At 38.8% G+C, this 13,553-nt stretch overlaps 1 protein-coding gene across 3 annotated transcripts in view; it reads left to right on the top strand.

Annotated features, from left to right (window-relative positions):
* The window catches only part of ARHGAP32 (Rho GTPase activating protein 32), a 423,257-nt gene that overhangs the window by 87,143 nt on the left and 322,561 nt on the right, over positions 1–13,553 (top strand). The window contains exon 1 of one of the 3 annotated variants that reach the window (XM_069079885.1): positions 1,116–1,242. The exons of the other annotated variants lie outside the window; for them this stretch is intronic. The gene's annotated coding sequence lies outside the window, so the exon portion shown is untranslated. Of the gene's footprint in view, positions 1–1,115; positions 1,243–13,553 lie in introns of those variants that run through there. 3 annotated transcript variants of the gene reach the window in all.

The raw sequence follows: 13,553 nt of genomic DNA, 5'->3' as shown, positions 1-13,553 counted from the left end.
AACTTTAATAAATTCCTTATGATTTTTCCCTGTTTACCTTCTCATGCTTCTCTTGCTTCTTGTATCTGAATGTGAAATTTTCTATTCAACTCTGGTTTTTTCATCAAGAATGCTTGAAAGTCCTCTATTCTACTGAATGACCATATTTTCCCCTGAAACATGATACTCAGTTTTTCTGGGTAGGTGAATCTTGGTTTTAATCCCAGCTCCTTTGCCCTCTGGAATATCATATTCCAAGCCCCTCAGAATAGAAGCTGCCAGATCCTGTGTTATCCTGATTGTGTTTCCACAATATTCAAATTGTTTCTTCCTGGCTGCTTGTAATATTTTCTCCTTAATCTGGGAATTCCGGAACCTGGCTATAATATTCCTAGGAGTTTTCTTTTTGGGATCTTTCTTAGGAGGTTATTGGTGGATTCTTTCAACCTCTATTTTGCCCTCTGGTTCTAAAACATAAGGGCAGTTTTCTTTGAGAACTTCCTGGAGGATGATTTCTAGGTTCTTACTTTGATCATGGCTTTCAGGTAGTCCAGTACTTTTTAAATTATCTCTCCTGGATCTGTTTTCCAGGTCATTGGTTTTTCCCATGAGATATTTCACACAGTCTTCTATTCTTTCATTTGTTTGGATCTGTTTAACAACATCTTGATTTCTCATAAAGTCATTAGCTTCCATTTGCTCCAGTCTAATTCTGAAGCAATGATTCTCCTCATTGAGCTTTTGAGATTCTTTTTCCATCTGGCAAATTCAGCTTTTTAAGGCATTCTTCTCCTCGTTGCCTTTTTGAGCCTCTTTTGCCATTTGAGTTAGTCTATTTTTTAAGGTGTTATTTTCCTCAGTCAGGCTGTTGACTCTCATTTTGTAATTTTCTTTCATCGTTCTCATTTCTCTTCCTGATTTTTCCTCCACTTCTCTTATCTGTCTCTTAAGGTCCTCTATGGCCTGTAACCAGCTTGTATTTTCCTTTGAAGCTTTTGGTGCAGGAGTTCTGACTTCACTGTCTTCCTCCTGTTCCATGCTTTGCTCCTTTTTGTCCCCAAAATAGGAGTCTAATGTTGGAATCTTCTGTCTGCTTTGTTTCCTTTGCCAGGTCATGTCGCCCCTCAGTCACTTGACCCCTGGGCTTTTTGCCACAGTAGGACTCTGCCACCAGACAGGGGAGCTTTCGTCCCAAACGCTGGGGTTTTCTCAGGTGCCGGAGGTATTAGATGGGTGCCCTCTCTGAGGCCTCCACACGCTCTGGTAAGCTGGTCACACACCCCAGGACTTCCACCCTAGACTGCAATCCAGATCCAAGAAGGTTAAAGCAAGGGCGATTACCCTTCAGACTGGTGCTTGGTTCCCCTACACTCTCCAGGCCAGGAGCTGAAGCTGCCACATGGTGCTGGGTGGCTGTGCCGGGTGTCTCAGCAGTTTCTCTCACCAGGGGCAAAAGCCACGTACTCCCATTTACTGGGTCCCAAAGTCCAGACTGCACTGACCTCTCACTTTTTCCTTCGCATCTATGTGTTGATAAATCTGGAAAGGGCCACAGCTGCTGCTGATCTGGAGTCCCTTCTGCAGGCTGCTGGTCAGGCCCGCCCTGTGGCTAAAACCTCCATGTATGGGGCCTGGACCTGGCTCCAGAGCAGTGTGATTGGCCAGCTGGGCTGTCCTCAGTGGGAGGTTAGCTTCCCTTTGTCATTTTGTGGGTTCTGCAGCTCCAAAGTTTGTTCAGAGTCCCCTTTTTACATGGATTGGGGAAAGTGGAAGCCGGAGCAGCTTGGATGTCCTGCTTCTACTACCCACCTTCTTCCTTTTATCTTACATAACTCCAATGCTTTTAGCCACCATCTCATCCTTCAGCCCTGCCTTATAAGAAGAGATGTCGGGGTGGCCAGGTGGCTCAGCCAGTAAGAGTACCGGCCCCCAGTGTTGGGATGACTTGGGGGATTGAATCTGGGCTCAGATACTTAGCACCACACCCAGAAATAATTGGCTGTGTAACCTTCAGCAAGTTACTTAACCCCAATTGCTTTTTTAAAAAAAAAAGAAGAGATGTCTCTTTTCCTTGTCAAGGTACATATATTCTTCTGTATGCAGAAATAATCCCATTCCATCCCTTCCTCTTTCACAGATTGCCTTCTCTTTTCATCTTCACCCTTTCATTCACCTTCAGTATCTCCCTGTCTACTTCCTTGCAGTGGACAAACATGTTTGTGCCTCCTTCATTTTTAGAGAACCTTCACTTGATGCCACCATCCTAGTCACCTGTTATCTCATATCTTTCCTTCCTTTTGTGGCTAAATTCTATGAAGACTATCACTTTCCTTTTCTCCTACTATCTTCTTAACTATTTGCCTTCTGGCATTTGACCTCATCCTTTAACTGAAACTACTCTCACAGAAGTTACCAGTGGTTCTTAAATTTCCAAGTCTAATGGCCTTCTCACAATTCTAATTTTTCTTGACATCCTTTGAAACTGTCAGTCATCCTCATCTTCTTCATATTCTTTTCTCTTGGTTTTCATGGCATTACTCTCTCCTATCTGACCTACATATCTGACCATTCTTACCTGTCTGACAATTTCTTTTGCTGGGTCTTTGTCCAGGTTATACTGGCTAATGTTGACTGTCCCCTAACGCCCTATTCTCCTCCTCTTCTTTTCCCCCTCCCTTTTTGCTTGGTGACCTCATCAACTCCCATGGATTCAGCTATTACCTTTATGCAGATAATTCTCAGGTCTATTTGTCTGCCTCTCTGCTTACCTCCAGTCTTGCATCTCCAGTTACCTATTGACATCTTGAACTGGATGTTCAGTAGAAACATCTTAAATGCTGTATGCCAGAACTAAAAGCATTGTCTCTCTCCTCCACCCCAAGCCTTCCTTTCTAACTTCCCTACTACTGATAGGAGTGGAAGGTACCACAAGCTACTGTCACAAAGACTTTTGACGTTGATGCCAACCTTAACACCCTTCCCTTTCAATTTTTTGCCAAGTTCTGTCATTTTTTACTTTTGAAATATTTCTCTGTACACCTTTCTTTTCACACTGCCATAACCCTAGTGCAGGTCCTTCTCATGTCAAGCCTGAACTATTTCTACAGAATACAGATACAGAATGTCTCCCTGACACAAGTCTTTCCACAGTACGGTGTATCTTTTACTCATCTGACAAAGTGAAATTTCTAATGTACAAATCTGTCCATGCTACCTCCTACTCAGTAAACTCCCCTGGGTCCCTGTCCCTTCTAGGATCAAATATAAAATCTTTTGTTTGGCTGTTAAAAGTCTTAATAACCTTGCCCCTTCCTACTTTTCAAGTCTTCTAATACCTTCTTCCTCCTTGTTCTTCACAATCCAGTCGTTGTCTTCTTCGATGTGCTCTCATCCCTTCTCCCTCATTTCTCACAGGTTGTAACAGTGGAAGGATCATTGAACTCACAGACAGGACGACCTGAGATCCGCTCCTGTGTCAGACTCATATCAGTTCTGTGGCCCTCGGCAAGAGATTTAACATCTCTAAGCCTAGTTCTCTCATCTGTAAAATGAGGTGGTTGGTATTAATGGCTTCTAAGTTCCTTTCAGCCTCTACCTATTTGATCCTAAGTCTTGGAAGTTCTACCTTCATAGTATATTCTATATTTGACCCTGTCTTTCTGCTCACACAGCCGTCATCTTAGTTTAGGTTCTTATATTGTTTGTCCTTCATTCTCAAAGAGGACCATGACATCAGGTAATGCCATGACTTGCAAGTGAACTGGATTTAAGTGAGAGAGGGCTGTACAAAGTCATCAGCCTCATTTTCTTATCTGGTACCATCTGGGTCCAGATCAAGATACATCTAGGTGGCCCTGCAGGTTCTCATGACCTCTCCCTGGACTACTGAAGTTGCCTCTTTTTCCCCCCTCCTAGTTTGCTTGGAAAGTAGTATCAAGTTTGGAAAGGTAAGTTGGATACAAACTTTGGAGGGCATTCTGCCTGTAGTGGACAGATTTCTATTTGATAGGATAATTTGATGAAGTGTTTGGTAAATTAATATTCTTTTGGAGAGCTTAAGGTGTAAATCTTGATCAAGGATTCTCAACATGGGGTCTGTGAACTTAGAATTAAAAAATATTTTAATAGCTATATTTCAGTATAATAGATTTCCTTTGTAATTCTATGTATTTTATTTATGCATATAAAAATTATTCTGAGAAATGATCTATAGGCTTCACCAGGCTGCCACAGGAATCCATGACACATGCGAAAAAAAACCCAACAAACCAAAACAACAGTTAAAAAACTTCTGATCTAAACGTTCGTATTATTGGATTTGTTCAAAATAAGAGATACCTCTATTTGGCAGTGTTGAGGTACATCCATTTGCCTGGCAGCTATGAGAAGGTAGATTGTAAATTACAGACATATTGAGAACATTTAGAATTCATTTAATCTATCCCCCTTAAATAGGAGAAAAATGAGGTGTGGAGAGTTTGAGATTTGCCTAAATTCATGTGGGTAATCCATAAAAGACTGTACTAGATTTTTGGGTGTCCTGATGCCTTAGATGACTTCTCCTCAAAGAAATGCTGCTACTCTTACGTTAACCTGTTTTGTTCAGTAGAAGCCAAAAATAAGGGAACATTTTCTACATTAAAAAAAAATTCTTGCATATCACTAACTAAATCCTTAGGTCTAAGCTCTCTCATGCTATGTTGTCTAAAATTTTAGATTTAGCTTTGGACAATACTTTAGACAGTACATCCCTACTTTTCTCTTTGTTGGATCATTTGTTACTCTGATGGTATCATTTTAAAGACTGAATAAAACTCTGTATCATTCCATTACACTTCACATTTTCTGAGATATCCTTACTTGTTACTCACTTATGTTGTTTTGTGCATTTGAAATACAAGTTTATACAGAGATCATTGAACACAAGAACATCGTAAACATGTTTTAGTATTACATTGAGTGCCACATATTGTGTGGTACAATATTCCTCTTGAGAAATGATATCTTAAGACCATTTTCCAGCTCTGCATAAGTAGAGTGTTTATATTGAAAATTAGTTGGGTAAGACAAAAGTTCCTAAACAAAATAGTTCTTTAATAAGTGACAGGCAACAAAAGTATTTTATTTGAATGATTTCTTGAACCAAACTTTGGTGTTATTTTAGAAAAAAAACAAGAGGACAAATTTATTTCAGAGCACAATTCTTTCATTATATTTCATTCATTACTGGCGTAGTTATAGCATGCTTAAGTGAAAGAGATTTAGCTATAGGAGAGAGTATGTAAATGCCGTGACTTTTGTCTAGTTCCAAACCCACCTTTATTAATGTTTCAGAGAATCACTTAAAGCAGAGGTGTCAAGACATGTGTGCTTGTGATGAGTGACATGCAGTCCACAACACTTCAAAGTGATCTGAACCAGATTAAAATGAAATTGGGTAATATTTAACAAAATAAATAAAAATTTGGTAAATACAAATAATATTAATATGTTATTTTGTAAGTCTGCATGTGGTCTACAGGGATCCTTTTGTAAAGTTTGGTGAGCCACATTTTTGTTTGAGTTTGACACCACTGCTCTAAAATGTTACCTCATAATTACTTCTTTTTTTTTAAATCAAGTAATTTCTTTGTTACAGTGTTTTATAAAACAATATGTATCTGCTAAGCAGTTTAAAGAACCTCAAAAGATACTTTCTTGGCCTCAAAGCTATTTTATATCTGCTTTAAGAAATTCTTGTTTTCAGAAAGAATTCCTTGCATCCCACAGTCCTGATTCTTTTGACTGCTTAAGAACAATGAAGAATATAATAGAGCAACTTTTTTCTCCCTATTGTTTTTCATGGAAGGTTGATGGACATATATTAAGTTAATTAATAACTGCATGGGTATCTGTGGATATGAGGAATGTTATTTGTGTCCTAACAATTCACATCCTTTTTCACTCAAAATATAAAATTTGAACATATGTTTTCATTTCTGCAATCCTCAAATTTTTGCTGTTTTCCTGTCCTCTGTTACTGCTGTTGCCACTGAGAAACCTGGAATGATGGTGAAAGAGATGGGGATATAATTATTGAGAAGTACAAACCTAGCATCATATACAGTAAAATCTTGGAAAGTAAAACTTTTTATTATTTCATTAATTCATAATCTGTGATAATCTGACTCCTGTGAGGTTCAAGCTTTTGATATTCTTTGAGGAAAAGTTTTTTAGAGAAAATAATGTAAATAAGATTTCAGAGAAAATGTTAAAAATTAAAAAAATATTTAAAGACACCATTAGGTATTTTTACAAGTATACATTTATAAAATATACCACTCTGATAAAGAGGAAAATGATCAAAAAATAAGCTGATGGTTTTTTTCAATAAGTCAAGTTCAGATACTAAGGTCAATATTCAAGACTTTTGTCCTATATTGCCTTTATTTGCATCTTTAGCTACATTTTGATGTGATTTTAGATTATGAAATGACAAGATTAAGTTGAATTAGATTGCAAAATAACATACTTTAAGAATTGGAAGGGACTTGAGTCCATCTTAGCCAATCCATACATAAACTAGAATCACATTTGAAACATATGTGGAAGGGGTGGGTGGCTAGGTGGCATAGTGAATAGAGCACCAGCCCTGGAGTCAGGAGGACCTGAGTTCAAATCCGGCCTCAGACACTTAACAATTAACTAGCCGTGTGACTTTGGGCAAGTCACTTAACTCCAGTTGCCCCTCCAAAAAGCAGAGGAAAAAAAAAGAAACATATGTGGTAAATAGGTGACTCTCTTTGCAAATTTCCGTGATAAGTTACCTCCTTTCTCCTTAGGCAGCTTATTACGCTTTTAAGTATCACTAATTGTTGGGAAATTTTTCCTGGCATCCAGCCTAAATCTACATCTCCCTTAGATTCTGCCTATTCCACCTAATCTACTCTTTTGGTCCAAGTAGAACACTTCTCCCTTTTCCACATGCTAGCCCTTGGAAAGTGTCATCATGTCCTTTCTAAATCTTTTCCAGATTAAATACCTCCAGTTGTCTTCTGACAACTGTAGTCACTTGTTGTTATGCGTGAACTTGAGGCTTTTCATTATTCTTTGTTCCTTTTTTCCCCCCATTGGATATTTTCTAGCTTACCTATGTGTTTTCTAAAATATCTGAAGTGAAACCAGTTGTCCAGATGTGGTCCTACCAGGTTAGAATATAGAGGGTGATCAACTTCTGGAATTAATAAGGGTTTATTGAATGCCTGCTTTGTATTGGGCATGACTGTGTGAGGCCCTGGGAATACTAAGACAGAAAATGAGACAGTCTTTACCATCAAGCAGCTTACATTCTACTGAGGAGATATAACACACAACAGATAGATATATACAAAATAAATAAAAGGCTATTGGTGGAGAGAGGTATAGCAATTGGGGAAATTAGGAATAGCTTCTTGAAGGAGGTATTGATTGAACTGGGAAAGAGGTGAGAAAACAGAGCAAGCCATGAACTGGCTACTGTAAATTTCTTCATACAGCCTAAGATTGCATAAACTTTTTTGGCTATCATATTATATTGCTGTTTTCATACCTAGCCAGCATTTCACTAAACCCTCCAGGTCTTTTTCTGAGTTTCTACTCTCTAGACAAACCTCACTTACCCATCTTTTACTTGTTAAGTTTTTTTTTTGGGGGGGGTTGGGGGATTTGATTTGAAGTCTAGATTTATGTTTATCTCTTACATTTTTCACTTGTGGATTTAGCCCAGTTTTCTATTTTTTAAGATCCTGACTTTGTCATTCAATACGTTAACTGTCCCTTTCATCTTTGTGTGATCTGTAAATTTGAGGAATATGCCATCTATCTTCTATTCCTTTATCTGAGATTAAAAATGGTAAACTGCCCAGAACTGATGATAGATCCTTGAGACCACCCAATCATAGTATTCCTGCGATTGAACTATTAATTATTACTTGTGCAGTTGCTTCCTTGGATGCCTGGAATCCTTGAGATTTCCACTGTCTTCTAAAGCATCAAGTTGGCACAGTTTGAGGAATGAAGACGTTACGACAGTATATGTATGGGGGAAGATGAGTCATTGTTGGAGATAAGCTTTATAATTAATTGCCTTTCACAGTGAGGGTAGATGTGACCTATCTTTCCCCCTTTTAATTTTTTGATCACACTTTTCTTGAGGTCAGTTTCTGGATTCTCTATGATAAGGCCAAGGTCCTCAGGAGGCCCATATTCCCACTTTGGAAACCCTGCACTAGAGACTGTGCAACCTCTTATGCACATTAATTACAGCTGTAGAAATTGTGAATTCCTAGCAAGATGTAAGTTGATGACTAGAATTACAAATCAGAAGCTCACTTTCTTTCATGGACTGACGTGACAAATCCCCAGATGTAATAAAATAAAGACCTCTTAGAATATCCTTAAGAACTAAATCTGCAAACTGTACTGGAATTGGGCCTTTATCTCAGAATTGTTGCCCAGAATTGCCAAGGCATAGCATTGATCCATAAAAACTTGAAGAATAGCATTTTTAAAAGTTGTTACCTTATCAAATAAGTACAAACAAATACTCTCCAAGCTGTGTAAAATGAAAAGCTTTTAAAATACAAAGACCTGGTAAAAGAAAAGGGGCAGCTGGGTAGTACAGTAGATAGGGCTCTGGGCCTGGAGTCAGGAAAACCTGAGTTCAGATATGGCCTCAGACACTTACTAGCTATGTGACCAGTAGCCACTCACTTAACCCCCATTTGCCTTAATCCACTGGAGAAGGAAATAGCAAACCAATATTTTTTCTAAGAAAATTCTAGGATAGTATGGAGTATGGGGGTCACAAAGAGTTGTACATGACTGTATGACTGAACAATAAGTAAAAGAAATCAAAATTATATGGAAACAGGTTGAGCTTACCTGTTATTCTTGTTATCCTTTGTGTTACTGGAGTTTTACTGAAGATGATTTCAGTGAACCTACAGAAGATAAACTTACATCCTGATACTTTCATTAAACTAGAAAAAAGTTATTTTTTCCCTGCCTGCTCAAGCCATGGAGATAGGTTGGGTAGCAATTATTAAATGCATTTATTTTACAGATGAGGAAATGGGGACTCAGGCACTAAATGACTTTACAAGTCAAATAAATTTGGTCTGTGATATTTCCAGAACAATCCTAATTATTCTTCCAAGGAGGTGTTACTTTAAATTTCTCAAAGTTTTGTCACTAATGGAGAAACTTTGTTACTAGAAAACATCATTTCAAATCATGCTTAAATAAAAATCTCCAAAATTCAGTATAACAAATTCAGTTTAAGAAACACTATTAAGTATCTGCTACTCTATGTATAAGACAATTTGTGCTTTCCATGGGAAGGTGTTAAAAGTTAATTATAACCACCTAAAGAACCTTTCTTAACCCAGATTTTAACCAATTGTGCCCTTCTCCCTTTTAAGCTTTTTTTGAATAGTAAGACTCAGGAGAATCCTAAATTCTAGTAGACAATGGTTTCTCAGCCTTTCTTCCCCCACACCCCCCTGCAAGAAAAAAGAATTACTGTTGTTGCTGAGAGCATTCAAAAAAATGTGCCATACACTTTATTTTTTTAATTAAATTTTATGTTTATTTTTAGTTTACATCATTCATTTCCACAAAAATTTGAGTTTTCTCCTCATATTTCCCCTACCTACCACACCCAAACAGTGATCCTACTGTATACCCTCTCCCCCAGTCTGTTCTCTCCTATATCCTCCTCCATCTCCCCTCCCCCCAACTTTCTAGTAGGGCAAGATGGATCTCTATACCCCAGTGCCTGTATATCTTATTTCCCAGTTGCATGTTAAAAAAAATATATCTATATCTATATCTATATATTAAACATTTGATTTTCAAACTTTGAATTCCAGATTCTTTCCCTTCCTCCCTTGTCACCCACGCTTACTGGGAAGATAGGCAATTCAATATAGGTTGTACACGTGTAGCTACGCAAAACATTTCCATAATGGATATATTGTGAAAGACTGACTGTTATTTCCCTCCATCCTATCCCTCCCCCGACTTGTTCTATTCTTTATTTTTACCCTGTCCCTTTTCAAAAGTGTGTGCTTCTAACTTCCTTCCCCACAACCTGCCCTGCCCTCCATCATCCCCCCTCTTATCCCCTTCCCCCCTACTCTCCTGTAGGGTGAGTTACCCTATTTAGTATGTATATCATTCCCTCCCTAAGCCAAATTCAATGAGAGTAAGGTTGACCCATTCCCTTTTACCTTCCTGTTTTTCCCCTCATTGTAACAGTTTTCCCTTGCCTGTTTTATATGAGATAATTTAGCCCATTCTGTCTCTCCCCATCTCCTCTCATTTATTCCTCTCTTACCTCTCAATTTCACCTTTTAAGTATTATCCCTTCCTATTCAATTGGTAAAGTCACTAGGTTCCATTTGCTCCAATCTAATTCTGAAGGAATTATTCTCTTCAGTGAGCTTTTGAAATTCTTTTTTCATCAGGCAAATTTGTCTTTTTAAGCCATTCTTCTCCTCATTGGATTTTTGAGCCTCTTTTGCCATTTGAATTAGTCTGTTTTTTAAGGTGTTATTTTCTTCATTCAGGTTGTTGACTCTCATTTTATGATTTTCTTGAATCATTCTCATTTCTCTTCCCAATTTTTCCTCTCCTTCTCTTATTTGGTTTTCAAAATCCTTCTTAAGGTCTTCTATGGCCTGTAACCAGTTCATATTTTTTTTGGAAGCTTTTGGTACAGGAGTTCTGACTTCGTTGTCTTCCTGCCATTCCATGCTTTGATCCTTTTTGTCCCCCAAAAAGGAATCCAAAGTTGGATTTCTGTGCTTGCTTTGCTTCCATTGCTTGCTCTTGTTGCTGCTCAATTACTTGACTTTTGAGCTTTTTGCCACAGTAGAATTCTGCTTGCAGGGAGGAAAGCTTTGTCCCAAATGGCTGGGGTTTTTGCAGCTGCCAGAGCTATTAGTTGGCTGCCCTCTCTGAAGCCTTCACACACTCTGGCTCACTGGTCACATACCCCAGGACTGCCACCCTAGACATCCATATCCAAGCAGGTTAAAACAAGAGCGATTATCCCTCAGAATTGGTCCCCCTACAATCTGCAGGCCAGGAGCTCTAAAGCAGACACACCCACCTCAGCCTCTTCTCCCTCTAGGGGCAGAGGCTGGACCGCACTCCTGGACTCCCTGTTCCCAAAGTCTACACTGACCTCTCACTTTGTCTTTTGCATTTATGAGTTGATAATTCAGGAAACTGTTCCAGCTACAGGTGATCTGCTTTCCTGTTGTCCCTCTAGCAGCAGCTGGTCGGGCTGTCCTTCGGCTAAAATTGTGGGCTTATGTGGGGCTGGGCTGCTGCGATGGACCCTTCCTGTCCACCTGCCTGGCTGTCTTCAGTGGGAGGTTTGTTTCTCTCTGTCACTTTGTGGGATCTGTAGCCCTAAAGTTTGTTTAGAGTCATTTTTTTATAGGCATTTGAGGTGGTTATGGGAGGAGCACAGGGAGTTTTCGCCATCTTGGCTCCAATTCTCTGAGATGGCGCCATATACTGCAAAGATAATGGCAAAATGTGTTTCTAGCTGACTACTGTGAAGGGAATGGGATGTTCAATTTTATGGAAAAATTCTGTTGTGCTACTTTTAAAGAATCGTTTAACACTGCTTAGCAGACATATTTTCATTCCATCTGATGAGTTACTATCCTGGGTCTTTCTAGAAAAAAAAAAGCACTCAGTATGTGGAAAGATGATCTGATTTTTACTGATTACCGAATGCAAGCACAGGGGCTTGTGCTCAGCTGTGCAGCTGAAGGACATACACTATCTGTGCAGTTAGGAAAAATTATTGCCCTTTTTTAATATCAATGAGTATGTATTTTTAAGTATTTTATGCCAGGAACTGGAGATATAAAGACAATAAAGAAATAGTTCCTGCGCTCAAAGAGATTTCATTCAGTTCTTTAGTATGTGTACACACACACACACACACGTATGTATAAACACATACAACATTGATACAAGATAATCCAGTAGAGAGAAAGACACTAGCATCCGTGGGTACAGGAAAGGCTTCATATAGAAGGTTGCATTTTAACTGAGTCTTGAAGGAAACCAGGGTTTTTAAGAGATAGAGGGGAGCATTTCAAGCATGAGTGACAATGCAAGCAAAGGGTCAGGAGATATGGAATATTGTATATGAAGTGTATAGTAAGAAGATTAATATGGCTGGATTGTAGAGTCTGTTTATAAGGCTGGAAAGGGTAGGACAGAGGCAGGGTTGTGAAGAGTTTTAAATCTCAAATGAAGGAGATTATATTTGCTCCTAGAGGTTAAGAGAGAGTTACCAGAGTTCATTAAGTATGGGGATGACTTAGTAAGACCTGCATTTAAGGAAAATAATTTTGGTGGCTAGGTGGAAGATGTATTAGAGTGGAAAGAGTTTTAAGAGAGGCAAAGTAGGTATTCTTGTAGTAGTACATATAGGAAATGATAGTTGTTTGAAATAGAATGGTTGCTGTTTGAGTAGAGAGGTGACAAGATGCTTGAGAGAAAAATGAACCGATTGAGTTTGTGAGATGAGAGTATGAATTTGAAAATGACACTGAAGTTGTAAACTTGAATAACTGGAAGGAGGATGGCGATGGCCTCCAAGGAAAAAAAAGGAAGTTTGGAAGAGGAATGGATTGGGAGGAAAGAGTGATTTTTGTTTTGAATACCTTCTTGAATTTAAGATGGTTTGGGCAGCAGTGCTGGGTAAATGTGTAACTGGCTCTCTGGGGGAAAAAAAAACATATGCACAACACACTGAAGTTTAATCTGCATTATTAACATTTTCTCTATCACTCTCATAAGTCTGGAGTCCAGAGGTTCCCAAAGTAGGTGATATCATCCTGGGGGGGGCGGTACGGGTGCTAGAATATTCCAGGGGATCTGTAGCATCCTTGGGTGCATTTGGGGGGCAGTGAAAGCATAAGGAAAGAAGAGAAGAAGAATTTGAAAAATTGTTTGTACAAGTTTCATCTGTTGTGTAATAGAGTTAAAGTTGTAGTGATTACACTACCGTGTTTCCCCAATAATAAGACCTATCCCGAAAATAAGCCCTCCCCTTACTGTGTAAGATTCCTCTAAAATAAGCCCTCCCCCGAAAATAAGCCCTATTGAGATTGCTACTGTAGTGAAGGTGATCCCCTGCGCTACACGCTACATTACGGTACCCTCTGTATGTACCGTTCCCCCCCAGGTGAAACGCACACCGCGCTCTGAGCTGCATCCAATCAGAGCTGCAGCAGTGAGCGCGTCATCCTGTTCTTTATTGAATTCATTATTGAATAAAGGTACATTTTTTGGTTCACATTTACCTGTTTATTAAAATTGCTGTCAATGTTCATTAAAATAAGCCCTCCCCTGAAAATAAGCCCTCTGGTGTTTTTCTTTCCAAAAAATTAATAAGACAGTGTCTTATTATTGGGGAAACACGGTATTTTCCAAATAAATACACAAAATTCAAGTAACAACCGATCAATAACAACAGATCTTAACAAGAAAATGTCTACAGGAGAGCATGTCACACATTGTCA

This window comes from Petaurus breviceps, unplaced genomic scaffold (assembly GCF_028583685.1).
Source record: "Petaurus breviceps papuanus isolate PSGF00001 unplaced genomic scaffold, PetGlider_PUasm1.0 91133, whole genome shotgun sequence".
NCBI lineage: Eukaryota > Metazoa > Chordata > Mammalia > Diprotodontia > Petauridae > Petaurus > Petaurus breviceps.
This window is presented reverse-complemented; position numbering and strand designations above follow the sequence as displayed.